The sequence below is a fragment of the Falco naumanni genome, chromosome 5 (assembly GCF_017639655.2).
Source record: "Falco naumanni isolate bFalNau1 chromosome 5, bFalNau1.pat, whole genome shotgun sequence".
Taxonomy (NCBI): domain Eukaryota; kingdom Metazoa; phylum Chordata; class Aves; order Falconiformes; family Falconidae; genus Falco; species Falco naumanni.
In genome coordinates, this window is record NC_054058.1 from 10543291 (window position 1) to 10558738 (window position 15448).

Here is a 15448-nt window from a genome sequence, read left to right on the forward strand (position 1 = left end):
CAGAGGTGTTAAAAGAAAAGGACTAATAGCTGTCACTGAAGCTGACAAATGCTGTTAAGATGGCACTAACACTTGCTTTCACATCTCTCTTCCCTCTACAGTTAATTTCTCCTTCTGGATGGAAGTGTCTGTGTTTACTGGCTGCCTTGGAGGGGCTGGTCAACTGCCACAACTAATACAGGGAAGTCTATGAGGTTGTATGCCACGTAACTGAAGAAAAAGTTACAAGCTAGGACACAAGAAACACTAATTATCTAAAAAAAGCCAACCGATTCTAAATGAAAGTTGAGCTATAGGGTGCTACTCAGGGTAAACAACATTGCTGTTCCTTTTCTTCCTAATTAGTTCTCCAGATTAATTTATTAGTCTGTCACCCACATGTAAGGGACTCTAAGGAAAGGTGGCCAAAACCAGACTGTGAGATTAATTATTTTGCCAGCTGGAAACAGCTTGTACGCTGCAGGCTGGGCATCCCTGTCTTAGGGAGTGATGGATTCCATCAGAGACTTAAAAAGAGACAAAATTAGGAGACATTTCTCTTCTGTCAGGATCACAACCTCATTTGCAGACCAGTTTGATTGTATTCCAGCCCAATGTACACTGACAGATTAAAAGTAGGAACTGCATATGAGCAGAAAGGGGATTGGGCTAATTGAGAGAGTTTTTTGGCACTGTCAGAGTCAAGTGCTCAGAAAACGTGAATCTAGCCCATGAAAAAAAAATAGTTTTTTCTTTAAATAGTGAAAGATACAATAGTTCATCACAGGTAAATATACATTTACATGCTTCTTGATTCCCTTTTGCCATTGGTGCTAGACTGACTATGAGATGGCTGTGTTGTGTGTTGTTGCTTTTTTTGTTGTTTTTATTTTTACAGACCTACTGTGCTCTGCAATTTCAGAAGCCTCTCATGGGCTGGAAGACTTGTCCATAGTATGGGTTACCTACAAATACCAGCTTGGTAAAGGAAAGCGTCATGGACTGAGAAGCACAAGACCAGCATTGTGACTTAAGGTGTTCTGTGAAGAGGAAGTCCCAGGTGTTTTCAGCACATGTGTGAGCTCTGAAAATGAAGTTAAAGCTGTCAACACTGACCAAAAATGAAAGGGGTCATGCAACAGTGTATATAGGAGATGGAAATCCCAGGGCAAACAGCTTCAATGAGTGAAAAAAGAGAGGGAGAGGGGGAGAGAGCAAAGGAGGAAAACTTTGGACATTTGGCAGTGGGGACAAAATGCCAGTCCTCAAATAAAAATGTGCTGTTTACAATAGATGTGATGAATTGGGTACGAGGCAGTCAACCATTTCTGGGCTGGGCAGGGGACAGGGTAAAATAGCAAGAAGATTGACTAAGGTTAAGGAATAGTTGTGGCCAAGAAGCTGAAGGCCACCCACGCAGATCAAATGGGAAAGCACTAGTGGGAAAGACATTTTGTGAGTTAAAAATATAACCAATTCCTTAATCTGGGAACACAGAGCTGTAAAATAACAGCTGTACAGCAGGGCAGAACAAAGTTTTCTTCAGTAGTTGAATGAAAGGTGGTTGAATGGAAAGGCACCGTCTGCTTTATCAGAAATAGGCCCTGCCAGGCCCTCAGCCAGGCTGGCTTCTTGTGGAGAAAGGCAGGGTCGCATTCCTCTGAAATGGCAACCCAGCTCTGCCCCACAGGCCAGCGCAGCAGTCTTCAAAGTAACAATGAAATATTAGACGTTTTAAAAGGATTTCCCACTATATTGATGTTGTTCCCATAACGCAAGCCAAGGAGTAGGAAGGCAGCACATCAAAACACATTTGCATGCACTTGGAAACAGGCATCTCTTCTGTACCAGATAATGCTTTCTACTGACTGTAAAGGCAACATTTGGACAGTGAGTCCATGGAAAAATCTTCCTACGGAACCTGCACCAAAGGCAGGATGCTGAGAAAGCAGCCTCCATTGCCAACGGCGTTTGAAGTAATTAACAAAACCCACAGGCACGTTGAACCCCGTAGGGATGGACTCTCTGGTTCTGCCCTAGCATTCAGCCTGACCACTTCCACTGCTCCGAGGGCAACACCTGACCCTTCAGTTTAGGATTGCTGTCACTGTAGAGCATAGACATGAAATATTCTATGATTCAGACTAACTGCATGGCACTGACATGTGCTTTAGTTCAGAAGTATAACTGGTGCAATGCAGGAAAGGTGTTGTTATGGCTGTGGCGAGTGGTTAGTTACTAATCTCTCAGTGGCACCTCTGCTTAAGAATGAGCACTGATAACACTCAAAGCACCACAGAAGAACCTCAGGTCACAAGATGGAGAAGGCTGCAAGATCAGGAGATGAAAACACTCTTTGCAATTCCCAACCATCAAATTTTGTAACAGCGCAGGCACAGTCATCGATGCTGTCTGCCTCTCCACACTCCTCTTCCTGCCAGCTCGGTGTTCCCCACTACTACAACTCTTACACTTTTATTTCAAGCTGTGGTAGATGACAAATGCAAAACAGTGACAACTTCTACAGCTTTTCATCTTACAGTCTTATCTTCCAAAATCCCCTGCAAAACTTGGAAGAGTCACAAAGCAGACAAAGACCATCATCTTGCAGTGTAATGACTGACTGCTTAATGACGTAGCAGCTACTACTCACATACTCCCCTGGCATAAGCTGTTGGCATGCCGGAAAAGCAGGGTAGCTTACTGAGCTTACTTACAAATTTCCTGCAGACTAATCACATTGATATGAAAAGACCACGTAGACCCCTTGCTGCTTCATCAAACATTAATTTTTAGGCAAGAATGTCAGTTCTTTCTATTAAAACTTCTGAATTGTGATGGAAATCAGGCTTCCAAATTTATTTTCTTATCTTTACAAATACTATATTATTCCAATGTTTTTATTCCAATGTCCTTATTATGCCACTATCTTTATTGTCTCAGTATTATTCCATATTCTTCTTCAGGAGCTACTTGCAAAGCATTCAGTGGCATCCAGATTTTTAGCTGACATAATATGATATATATCAAGGGTGGAAACATTTACTGATACTATTTGGTGAATCAATGCATGATAGAGAGCTGAAAACGGCATCGATTGGCATCTTTTTGAGATGTAGCATATCTTTTAGCTACCATGCTTCTTTATCACGTTCAGCTGCTACCTCTGCCTTTTATTTTCAAATCCAAGAATAATGCACAATGAAATTTACTTATGCAATAAACAGGGGCACCTGTCTTGCACCTGTTTTAAGTGTATACCAATGGCAGTGAAGCACTGGGCTGCCTGAGCTAGAGAGAAAAACAAGAATATTACTTAAAATCGCAAGGGAAAGAGCCTACGAAAGACTGCTTAATCAATGTAATCTGGCAAAGTGCTGCATACTGGAACAGACCCTGCTCTTCAGTACTGGCTAAAGAATAGAGACAATTTTTCAAGGCTATGGACATTTTTTAATACTAGCAAATGATGTGTTACAGCATTTTCTCCATGATCAAACACACAAAAAAAGTCCGACTTACCGCTGGATCAACCTTTTTCAATCACATGTGTGAGACGCAGGGAAAAGAAGGAGAGGGCTGTGGAAGAGCGTAACAGGTACTAACCAGTTAGGAGTCAGAACAGGCACCCAGCAGTCAGCAGTTGCAAAATGGCTACGGTAAGACTGGAGCAGTTCGGCTCTGTAAAACTTAAAGGGCCAGATTTATACAGGCACACCGGGGGAAAAGCCTGTGTAAGAGCATAATTCTCCACTGGGAGAAGGCAGGCCCCAGTGCCGGAAATATTTAAGCATGTCCTTAACTCTAAGCATATGAGTACTCCTATTGACTTCAGTCTGTGTGTTCCTGTACAAACAATTAAGCATGTGTATAAAATTCTGCAGGACTGTGTTTACTGACATACAAAAAGTTACCCAGGAAGGTGATGCTCTAGTACAATGCTTGTTACAGCTGTATCACACAAAAGAAGTAGGGTATGGTCACAGTTACTTCCCCCTCTGGTGAACTACCCTCATCACTGAATCTTAAGATACAGTTTAGAAGTCCAGCAGGAAAATAAAAATAAAAATTAAACGTGACGTAAAACACACTCAAAATGTTGCAACAAACATTGCTCATGCATTCACTCTGATTTTTCCATTTTATTCAGTGTAATACCCGTAATAACCCCCCATCTAACTGAAACAATTCAAAAGCACTTTGAACTGGTCACAGGAAGTGAAAGTAACCTTAATTACTGATTTACAGCTCCCCTGTCCTCTATAACCGAATCACAGAAATACAGGCAATAGAGTATCAATATTTTTGAGGAACAGAAACACCTCAATGATAGGGCACCAGGTATCTTTTTAGGCTTACTGTTGGCAAAGTGACCTTGTACGTTCCTGTACTCCTGTTCAGTCTTCTGCTCTTTATCAAAGGAATCACAACATTCTTCTCACCTGCAGCGTTCGGGGACTTTCGTGATTGATAAGGATTTCAAGTGTTAGCATTTAATCTTATAATGACCTAGATGGGAAGGAGATTTTAAAAGCAGAAGACACCAAAGCGGTATCAGGGGGTGGTAGAGAAGGGTTTCCTCTTATCCTTGCTGTTTAAAATCGTCACAGTATGGTTACACAGGACAGCTAGAGCCTCTGCATTGCACCCAGCCCTTTGTACACTACAAAGGCACCCTAAACACCAGTATCTGAGGCTTCTTTGGTGTTTTCACGCCAGGTAGCATCATGACTTTGGGACAATAAGTAGGATATTTTTGTGGTTATTGGTACAAATAGTCAACAAATTTGGACCCAGGCTTGTTCTGAAGTGACTGTTCTATATGGCCACAGGGTTGCAGCTGTTGGGTTGCTGATGAGATTTATTTGCTTATATTGAATGATATAACTAGTTAAATGTTGACAGAATTGAAACCCTAGGTTTCTGCATATTTTCCCTCATGATTAGAAGCTAATCTTAGCAGTTTCCCCAATGCCATCATTTTCCTCCTGCCACTGAGTTTACTCTACGCTCTGCTCAGGTTTCCACAAGTATGAAATCAACATTTTAGTCTATTGGAGATATTTTACTTCATAAAATTTCATTAAATTTGTATCACCAAATAAAACTCTGTATATGCAATAACACTGGATTGCACAGAACCCATAAACCACTCATCTTTGATTGCCTCCAGACATAAGAGGCTATGACCTTCTCAAACATCTTAGCACCAGAGGAATTGCTTTGCAAGTTTCATTTTGCTACAGTATGTTTCAGGAAATGTGAGAGTTTTCCCCTCTAATTGAAATGTCCTGAAATGTTGTGATACTCATTCTGCTCTTACTTACACCACTGATTTGTATTATTTCTCAGTCATCTCAATGAGGATGATACCAGGCTCCAGTTGCCTATGCTTATTGCCAGTAGTTCCCACTTCATATTTTGTGTAGCTGTGTGGGTTGTAGCTTTTTTACGGTGTGCCATTATCATGATTGATTACATGTTATTAACATGTCATAAAAAACTTGCCAGATATAACTTGAAATTGGAATCTTAATGAATATCTGGGCCTGAATCTGCTTTTTCTTATACTTTGTTCACCCTGGAACAGCAGCTCTGAAGGCAATGTGCATTGGAGTGAGATTAGAAGGGATCTGTGGGCTGAATCCTGCACCCAAGAACAACTCTGAAGATAACAGGGTTGGGTGACAGATACTGAGCAGGTGGCAAATGGAACCTGAATTTTGCTTTTAAAATTACACAATGCAAACATTACTAATAGGGTAAGAGTCCATGTATTCTGTAGTCAATTAACTTAATTAGGTTTATCATCTCAAGACTTTTTAATTATAGAAATTTAAAGGCAACCACTTAAGAGGACTTCTTTATTCCCTGCCATTAAAACAAAGCTTCCTTGTAAGGTTTTAATACAGGTGGGAAGAATTTACCATGCAGAGATAAGAAAACTAGGCAGGAAATGTTCCAGTGATATTTTTTTTTTCATGTTTCTGGGTGAGGTAGCAGATAAACAGGACTAAAATTTTCAGAGAGTTTGAAACCTTTTGCTTTCTGAGCCAGACTGCCCTTTCCAGAGACGTACTCCCAAAAAATCAGGTACCAAAAGATTTATTAGCTGGAGAAGGAAAAAGTTTAAAAATATTTCTCTTCATTGCTTTAACATGAAGCAACTCAGAGTGTGCATTCCCCTAGACATGAGGGCAGGATAGGATTATTCCATAATACAGCTGTGCTTTGACACAAGTCACTTTATAGCTTGCTATAAAGTTTGGTTTAATTGTTTAAAAGCTGGATTTTTGCTCCCTTGAATATATGTAGACATAAGAATTTGCTTAAGTAAACATATACTTTTTTTTTACTATATTGGAGCTTAAAAAATTATTTTTTTTGCCATATCAAATGCAGTCATAACCCACATTAGATGCTTATGCCACACATATATATGCTGATGCCTTGTGCGCAGCTTCCTGCAGCCAGGGATGTGTCAGGCAATGCTCTACCCAAAATGGAAATGTTATTTAGTATACAATTGTTTGGGGTTTTTTTTGTTTTTTTTTTTTTTTTTTAGATTATGTGAAATTGCCTCTTCTTGTTTCCAAAAGTAACAAAGGTTTCTGTAAAGGCTGTTGGCTGAAAAGCGTCATGATAAGGAAGATGATAAAGTAGCTGGCAGCAGAAACCTGTTATATTTGCAGAAGGAAAAGTGAGGAAGCAGGAGCAGCAGCCCTGATGGAGAAAAAAAGGGGAGACTATAGAAGAGATTTCCTGTCCAGTGAAGACAATAGGCACTTGCCTGAGAAAGCAGAGTGGAGCAGACAACAGCAGGAGAAATGTTTCCAGTGGTTCTCACAGAATTGGAACACAGAGTTTTCTTTGGCAAATGAATTAGCTGTAAGAGCCAAATGTCTTCAGAAACAGCTTATCCTCTGGTAGCTGTCTTTTTCTTAAACTCTCTAAAAAAGCATCTGTAAAGCACTGTGAAGCATGAAGCCATTCCAAATGCAATCAGTTAGATAAGGCAGTGTCCATTCTGACTCGGACACTTGTTCTAACAAACTTCGTAATTCTAAGCTCTGTGGAGAAGAAACTTCAGGCAGCATGCTGCACGGCAGGACGTCATGGATTAGGTTATTATATACAGGCCAAGTGGTTTAGCAAGAACTCAGCCAAGATGCAAAGACCAAAGGGAAAATCCTGCTCTTAGATCTGCAGGCCTGATCTCAGATCTCCACGTCTGTGAAATCAGAGTGCAGGTCTACCACTGCACATTTTTTCTCCTGTCTGCATTCCTGGGAGAAAGCACCGAGTGGAGAAACAGCAGTCGCTTGCAAGTTTACCTGCTTGTTTTCTGCATCTGATGTTTGATGGGAGGAGAGAAGAGGCTGAGGGACAAGAAACCTCAGTCTCTAATGTTCCACAAGAAAGAGCTCTTCAAGGCATACATCAAAGTGCCCATAGTCACATTTTAAACCCATTCCTTACAGGGCAATTATCTGATAGAAAAGGAAAGTCTCCAGGGACACAGTAGCTCATGAGAAGACTTTAATGACTGGCATGCAGCCTATACACTGCTGGTTATGTCCTTGTTTGTAAGCTACCAGCAATACAAGCAGTTAGGAAAATTCAAGTCCATTTGAAGCCTGGATACTGGTTGCTAGCTTGGCACTAGCCTCCTTGCTGTCAGGTTTTAGTTGACAAAAGACCCAGTTTTAGAGTGACTCAAATGTTTTATCTCTTACATGTTTTACACAAGTTATGAAAGGCACCTGAAACAAACAAACAAACAAACAAAAATTGCTATAATGTCTTTATTATTATCTAAATGGACTTGGGATCAGGGTCATGTATTCTATTTAATTCAGCACTGAAGTATAGTTTCAAGAATTTAAGTGGAAATAAAGGAGAGTCTTCTGAACCAAGATCCTCAAGCTGCACTTTTATGAAGACTTACACATGTGTTTAGCTTCAAACAGTGCAGAAATGGCAATAGTGTTCAAAGGTTTAAAATGATGCCTGGAGATTTTGTAGGATTAGACCCATCATTTGCTACTTGAAATGGAACTTCTGTAAGAGTGCTTTGTACGTTGACGCATAAAAATGAAATACATTTTTAAAATTGTGAGGAATACTACAGTCCCCTAATGAGTAGAAGAAGTCTTTTCAAAACAGATGGGCAATAAATAATAACTTCCTTATTTTCACATGTATTATACCTTTCACTGAAATGGAGAAGTGTGAAATTAATTCTCCTTTTTAAGTTAGTGTTTTGCATCTGTTTTATTTCCCCTCTTTTGTCCATCTCTATGATAAGAATTTTTTTCAAATATGAAACACAATTATTTATGCTCTCTTTAAAGATGGAAATCCACGGAAGCTTGTTACTTATTATAAGGAGGCTAGGAACCCACTTGGGATTGATTTATATATTTATTTTAATTTAGGCCTGCCTAGCATTTCATGGGAAAGAGACAGTGGCATTCTTGTCAGGCAGGGCAAGGAGCTAGCTCAGGATGCAAGGACTGCCCCTCTCTGCACACCTTAGAAAACCACATTTTCTGCCTTCTCAGCGTGTGCATAGTTATCAGAACAGAAGATGTGTTCCCACTTTGCGTATTCTAACTTTCAGCACTTCAGTTTGATTCCTTTTCCCCTTTCCCCCGGGGACTTATAAAACAATCATGACAATAATCATACATAACTATTGTTTTTGGATACCTCTGTTTCCAAGCCCCGACACTGTTTTGGTATATATTACAGTGTAATTGGAATGACTCCCCTGTAACATCATTGTGGTCAGATTTATTTATTCAGCACAGAAAGTGAGTGTTCAGCTCCTTCTTACCGTTCACAGAGCTGCCAAAGCCATTCCAAAAATAACAGAGGTTATAAGCACCTATATATGTTTCACTTTTAAGGTAAAGATACTCTGTAAAGGCTTTCATTCAGTGTTCTGCTTAATATCCTGTATGTTCTGCCTCTTGGAAATCAAACCAAATATTTAGGCCTGAAAAGAAACAACCGAGTATGCACATCCTGAATCACTGGGCCAGTTCCAGGTAACAGGGAAGTCAATGGAAAGGCTCTCCTCGGCTTTGGTAAGCTATGGGTCCACATGTAAGCCAAGAAAGAGTACAAAGGGCTGCCGTAACATGTCCTGTCTTCTGATAGCCAAGCTTCAGAGATGGTAAGGGGATTTGTGCAGATCTTTTGGCTTTCCTACTCTGTTAGAGTCTATATTTGGCAATGAAAAATAGCCCTATTTAGAGCATTTTGTAAACAATATTAGTTATAGGCAATTATTTTTTTTCCACTGCCTATACATAGTTATCTGAAGCACTGTTCTGTTCAGGTCAAGAGGCAAAAAGCTATTTAATCTGACTTAGGTTTAATGCCACATTGAACTGCTTTAACTCACCATTGAAGAACAGTTGTACTCTGTGAGCAGTTTTAATGCGTGTGTTCCTACAGCAGTGCTAAGAGCACATCTATTTTACCAAGATCAGATTATCTATAAATAGTCAGCAAACCTAAAAGTGTAGCCCCAGGTACACGCAGAGACCACCTTTGAAATACATAATTCCGCATCCCCAATAAGCAGGATACAGCTTCATGGGATGCTGACTCTTGGTTAGGTAAGACATCACAGGAACCCCCAGACAGGCTGCAAGCATGGTTCATCTTAGAGTACATGATGCTCCCCACTGCTCCTTGCACCTTGCTTGTACATACACAGCCAGGGAGAACACTGATACTTCTTGCAAGATGAGATATACCTTGATCTGTGTAAGGAAGCCAGACTTAGTGTTTTCAAATGAAAAATGTTATCCTAAAGCAGATTTCAATGTTTCTGTATTCCACTGTCATGATACACAGTCGGAATTAACCTTGTCTTGTCTCTTATGTGAAAATACATAGAAAAGTCTTTTTAGTCAGTGTGACTTGTTTTCTTCAATCCAACAGGAAATATTTCATATGAATTACCAGGAAAAAAAGGGAAGGCAAGGAAGAACTAGAGCCACAAAACCACCATGGAAAGATATGCACCTGCTTTGATTTTCATCCCTTATTCAATGAAGTACATACAGCTTTCAGCCAGGATGAGAAAACAAGGGTTCATTACTCCTTTTCCCATCCTAAAAGCATCTCACAGGGAGGGCCATACCCATTAGGTTACAGAATAATGAAGAGAGGAGGCAGTGAAGGGATAACAGTAATCCCTTTCTTAATTCTGTATTAATATTCAGGAGAATTTATGCAAAAAAAAACCCCAGATTTTTGTGAGCAACAGAGTCACAGCATTTTTGCCTGATTGTATACCGATGCAGCAGGGTGTTTTGGGTGCCATCCTGAAGAGTGTAGCTGGGGAATATCTTCTGAATAAGAGAGTTTAATGATTTTTTGAAATCTTTACTCTGGGCAAATGTCCCAGGTGCTAAACACACAATAGCAGCTTCCAAGCAAGAAAATGCAGTTCAATTCCTGTTCTTCTACACCCATTCTGCTTTTCAAGCCAAGTTTTTTGAGAGTTTCTGATGCTAGGTCTCTTTGGTGAACTGCACCTGAATTTGCTGAATACTTCAGGGATTGTGGAACTGTATTTTTCACAACACTGGCTATGCTCAAGAGCAAAACCCCAGTTGTTTGGAGGCTTCTAGTAAAGATTTATATGCATTAATAAAATAATATTTGCTAAGGTTAAGGACCCTTGAATTAGCCAGTAATATAATATTTTCATCCATGTTGGCCTGTGATACCAGTAAACTCTCCTCCTCTCATGAAGTGCAACTGTGGCAAACACTTTCAAGGAGAAGTTCAAGATGTTTTTGTTTCTTTCTAATTTGTCTCTGTGTGTTTGCTCTGAGCATTGCATGTGTAGATGTCAGGATTTGCTATTTCCTTTCTTGCCTAATTCTGCAGTGGGTTTAAGGTTTACTTAAGGACATACTGAGCAGTTAGAAAAGATTGCTTGAGTTAAATTTTGTCAAGGTGCCCAGAATCTTCTAGAGCCATGGATGCTGGGAGGGGGGTTGGGGGGGGTGGGGGTGGGGGGGGGGGTGGGGTGGGTGGAGAAAGGGACACTGTTATCATTTACGCATGCACTCACAGCTCATTTCTGCTATGCCTTCCCTCAGTCTTTCATGTCTGAAATGGGCACACACTCATGGCATATCTTTCCTGGAGTCAACTGGGATGCTTGGCATGTGAGGCTTTACGATGGACAGTTAGCTTGGACTGAAAACTCCATTGAACTGTGAAGCATGTATGCACATGGAGGATCACACCATCAGTTATAATGATTTGTAATTTAGCTTATGTCTGAATGCATAGCCTACTTCTTTGCACCCTACCTGTGCAGGTAGTTATTCAGAACTAACCATTGCTGCCATACATGAACCACCCAACGCTCCTGCACTTATCTGCCTGTTAGAGATCTGAAATGTTTTGTACCAACTTCCATTTATGCTGCAGCATCAATCAGAGCAGACTGTTGGCTGATACTGCAGACATGTTCATCCACACTGAAGCTCCTGATCAGCATGTTTTAAGTATAATAATAGTCAGATCAGTGGGAATAGCTGAATCATGGTACTGTCCCTTTTGTGAGCTGGTGTAGAAAAACATAAAGGTAATCAAACAACAGTTTCTTGTAAAAAAAGTCTGAATACAAACCTCTTTGGAAGCCAGTTCCCCCAAAAAGAAGACACCAAGAGAGATGAGAAAATCCTGCTACCCTTTATCAGGCAGTTCAGCAACACTAAGAAATCCTTATATGCTAACAAAAGCTGCAGCTTTGGACAGGTTTTAAAAAAAGATAAAAGCAGACACAGCCGTATGGAAACACAAATGACATCCGTTCAGAATTAGCTCTGCCCCTTTTATCTTCATAAGAAGGCAAGCTGAACTCCAACCTTTGGATTCTCTCGAGGCATTAGCTTTTCATTATGAATGAATGGCTGATCACATTATGACAGACAAATGATAAGCAGCAGGAGGGTTTACCAACATACCGTGCACTCCCACAGTCACTGAGGGGGAAGTCTAATGAGCAAATAACCTGCTGCAACTTTCTACATATTTCCTGTAATTGAGAACTCTTCTGTACTTCGTCTGGAATGCAGATGCCTGTCAGTCACGGGGTCATAAATAGGATTAGGGGCTGTTTCTGGAAAGGCAGGCAACTAGCTTTAGATGCTCAGTTGAAAATACAGATGTTTTCTGGCTGCATGGCTGTTAGGCAGTGGTATCTCCAAGTCTGTTTAAGCAGGCTTGACTACTAGCTCTTCCCTCAGGCCCCAGTCTTGAAGTTGATGCCAATCCCTACTAATATTTGCTTATGCAATCGGTTGCAAGATCCAAGCATTGAAAGCTATGTTTAGAGGTATACGACACTGAACTGACTTTCTAGCCTCTGTTAAAATGACCGCCAACATCTAATGAGCACTGAAATCTTTTTTTCTGTTAAATGATTAATTTCATACCATTGCACAAAAAGGGTTTAAAGTATACTCTCCCCTTAAGGAGAATCCCTAACCTTAAGTTACAACTAGGAAACCTGATGAAATAATATAGACTTCTAAGAACCTTAACCCCCTCCATCCCAATTATAGCTACTGGGTGTGACAGAAATGTCCAAATAATTATTTATCAATATTTAGTTATATTTTTGTTGTGGCACTGGCCAACACCTTTATTTCACCAGTACAGTTACAGAAAGCAAATATTTCAAGAAAAGAAAGGTGTTTGCCAAAAGAAGTGGGTGTTCTGGTTTGGGGTTTTGTGTGTGTGGTGTTTGTGGTTTGTTTTTTTAATACAATGTCTTATTACCAGCTGAACTGCTTGTGCAAAGACTGAAACTTGTAAACTTTTGTCAAAGTAACATGAACACTTATGGTAAGTGACAGGCTCTGCCTCACAGCTTTGCTGTTCTTCTGTTTGCCCCTCCACTTCCGTATCTATATTAGAACTTGCTTCTCTGGGTCGTAGAAGCTATTTCTGTTGTCAGTAAATGTTATTTTAGGAATGTTACAAAAGACCCTAAAGATCCCAACCACAATCAGGGCTGCTTAGCCACTTCACAAGCACACAGAAACAATCCTTGCCTTGAAAAGCACTTCAGATCTCAATAGCCAGGATACAAAATGCATAGGATGAAAGCTACTGCAGTGAAGCAACTTCTTCAGGGTCGCACAGGAGATCAGTGACCAGACCAGGAATAAAAACCTTCACCTTCCCATGCCTCTCTGCTGTATTCTCTTTTTCTATAGGAGTCAGTATTGACACTTATTGGTTTCATCCAAGGCAGATTCCACTGGATCCCGCTATAACGAAGGTAAGGAGAGGGTTTATATCCACTTTAGTCAGTCTACCAAAGCTTACAAAACCCTTGCATGGAAAGCAGCTGGGTACAAAACCATCCCATTTCAGCAGCTTTTTCAGGATATGCAAACCAGATGGAATACTATGTATTACATGATTAAATGTCTTCTAGATCAGAAAGGAGCAATCACCAGAATCCTCCAAAGCTCCAAAGAAATGATATGAGAGAGGTCATTGTCTTCCATTCATATATGTTAAGGTCACAAAAGCCTCCACAGAGATAAGTGGATGTGGTCAGTGCCCTGAAAGGCTGACACACTAATTACAGACAGAACAAAGGGGCCAGGGGATAAAGCACAAGCTAGGGTAAAGGAATGACGTGGGGTGATGAGGATAAGGCCACAAGGTTATTCAGCAGAGACATGCTCAACAAGGCTGCCCGTGTCTCCTGCTAATGTTGGGTTGATCCTAGTGCAGACAAGGTTCTGCTTCTTTGAGGATATCATTGTGATGTGATCCCACCCAAATGCACTCTCTTCTCACAGGACACAGAAGAAGATTTCAGAGGAACAGTTCATTCTGCTGAACTGTGTTCCTATATTCTGAGATCACTGCCTATCTCTAAGTCACAGCCAACCTCTCTCACACACGCAGATCCATTACTGCACTTACAGTTAAAAAGATGTTCTACCTCACTTCCAGCCATGCTTGTGGATTTTATTTCCAGACAGCAGATCATCCTCAGCACAAAATCATCTTTTTCAGGTAAAACACCCTTAACAAGAATGTTGAGTTAGCAGCTGAAATAGAAGGTGGGTATTACCATAAAACTTTTGTATTTTCCCTTATTACATTTTACATTATAAAACACAAAACTATTCAATTTTGGAATCTGAAACATTTGGAGTTCTATCTTGAAATAACAACAGAAAAAGGCTGACATGCTTGCACGTTTTTTCCCTCACACTGGCTTTTTCCCATTTGTTATACAGATTCGTTCAAACCACCATGAAGAATGGCTATATTTTGTCCTGTAGCTAAGTTAAAAATTCTGTCAAGGATATACCAGTCAGAGCAAGCCTAGTTCAGTTTAATGTGATGTTTCTCTGCCTTCCCCTAATATTACATTTGCCTCACCAACACCTTGCAACAATGAATTCCACTCGTCATATACACTTGTGCAGGCAAAAGGCACTCATAAATTAGTACAGGACATAAAGTACTTCATACAAAGGGACTTTACCAACCACTGGTCTCCTAGGTGTTTCCAGCACACAACCAACAACAAGCTCTAAGGTCTAAGACATATGAATTATTTTTAAGTTGCCAATAGCAGAATGGGATTGACACCTAGATACCTCAAGTAGGTAATCAGAGGCTTTGAGGCGTACCACAAGATGGGCAGCAGATCAGGCAGGACCATCTCCAACTTCAGAAGCCCCCAGTCCTCCTTGCCAGATTCTCAAATTTCCCCAAATCTCAACATTTTCTTTTCTTTGCCCAGCTGAACTCTCACAGCCATGAGGATACTGGAAGCCTATTACTTTGGGTATGCCAAAGGCCAGTATCTGTCCCTTTGGTTAGAACATCCGTGGAATAAATACAGGTCATATTTGTCCAGTCACTTTGTGACCACAATAACACCTTGTGATAATGACCAGAAGATCTGTAAAAATATTTTGACACCTAACAACATATGTGTAATTGGGCAAAACTACCAAGTTATCTAAGATCCAGTGCCACAAAAGCCATATTCCTCTGTCCCTGACAAGCCAAATAACTTGAGAAGTTTGACTTAGAAAAAAGTCAAAGAAGATACACCTTGACCCTTGCTGATTTTCAGTCTTGAACAGTGTTTGAGTTCATTAAAAAGAACACACAGAGAATCTTTAATCTCATCAGTTTTGTCCTGTTTATGGAGTATTTGACTATAAGCTTTCTTCCCCCTTATTCTTTCCCTCAGCTTGCTTTATCCGATGTCACAGGTTTTCGATCACCCCTGCCTGTGCACCACCTGGCTCACACCCACGCTGAGCTACATTGACTGAAATTCCAGAGGCTTCTCAAATACCCACTCTCCTTCTGGGGGCGCAGTTACCTGAGGAGATGTACTTGGGCAATCATTTAAATACCTCCTTCCATCTCTGCTGTGAAG